This window comes from Salvelinus sp. IW2-2015, unplaced genomic scaffold (genome assembly GCF_002910315.2).
Source record: "Salvelinus sp. IW2-2015 unplaced genomic scaffold, ASM291031v2 Un_scaffold4185, whole genome shotgun sequence".
NCBI classification, from domain to species: domain Eukaryota; kingdom Metazoa; phylum Chordata; class Actinopteri; order Salmoniformes; family Salmonidae; genus Salvelinus; species Salvelinus sp. IW2-2015.
In genome coordinates this window covers 25,021-26,199 of record NW_019945456.1, presented here as the reverse complement: position 1 = coordinate 26,199, position 1,179 = coordinate 25,021, and the positions used below count along the sequence as shown (strand labels likewise).

The 1,179-nt window shown below is 46.4% G+C and overlaps 1 pseudogene; it reads right to left on the bottom strand.

Moving 5' to 3' along the window:
* Nucleotides 1-1,179, bottom strand: part of LOC112076994 (ryanodine receptor 2-like) — a 46,169-nt pseudogene that overhangs the window by 26,828 nt on the left and 18,162 nt on the right.

The window sequence follows — 1,179 nt, the reverse complement described above, 5'->3', positions numbered from 1 at the left end:
GGTGCCATTAGGGAGGCTGTGATAATGAACTAAGCAGTAACTGAGCGGTAACAGTGGACTTACCCAGTGTTAATCACTAGTCGGTCCCACTGGCCTTTAATGTCATCCTCCGACGGCTGCTCTGTGATGTAGAGACCGTCAAACTCCAGCTTCCTCGCCACCTCCTTCTCACGCTTGAAGATCACCAACGGGACCTGGTGGGTAAACAGGCATGGAGGAAGGATGGATCAGAGAGGTGGACAACTCTACCTTGAGGCTGTAGTAACCTACCGAGAGACAGTAGTAACCAACCTTGAGGCTGTAGTAACCTACCGAGAGACAGTAGTAACCTACCGAGAGACAGTAGTAACCTACCGAGAGACAGTAGTAAACTACCGAGAGACAGTTGTGACCTACCGAGAAACAGTAGTAACCTACCGAGAGACAGTAGTAACCTACCGAGAGACAGTAGTAACTACAGAGAGACAAGTAGTAACCTACCGAGAGACTGTAGTAACCTACCGAGACAGTAGTAAACTACAGAGAGACAGTAGTAACCTACCGAGAGACAGTAGTAACCTACAGAGAGACAGTAGTAACCTACCGAGAGACAGTAGTAAACTACAGAGAGACGTAATTTAACCTACCGAGAGACATAGTAACCTACCGAGAGACGTAGTAAACTACCGAGAGACAGTACTAAACTACCGAGAGACAGTAGTAACCTACCGAGAAGACAGTAGTAACCTACAGAGAGACAGTAGTAACCTACCGAGAGACTGGTAAGTAACCTACCCGAGACAGTAGTAAATCTACAGAGAGACAGTAGTAACCTACCGAGAGACAGTAGATAACCTACGAGAGAGACAGTAGTAAACCTACCGAGAGACAGTAGTAAACTACAGAGAGACAGTATTAACCTACCGAGAGACAGTAGTAACCTACCGAGAAGACTGTAGTAACCTCCCGAGAGACAGTAGTAACTACCGAGAGACAGTAGTAACCTACCGAGAGACAGTAGTAACCTACAGAGAGACAGTAGTAACCTACCGAGAGACCAGTAGTAACCTACCGAGAGACAGTAGTAAAACTACAGAGAGAACAGTAGTAACCTACCGAGAGACAGTAGTAACCTACAGAGAGACAGTAGTAACCTACCGAGAGACAGTAGTAACCTATCAGAGAGACAGTAGTAACCTA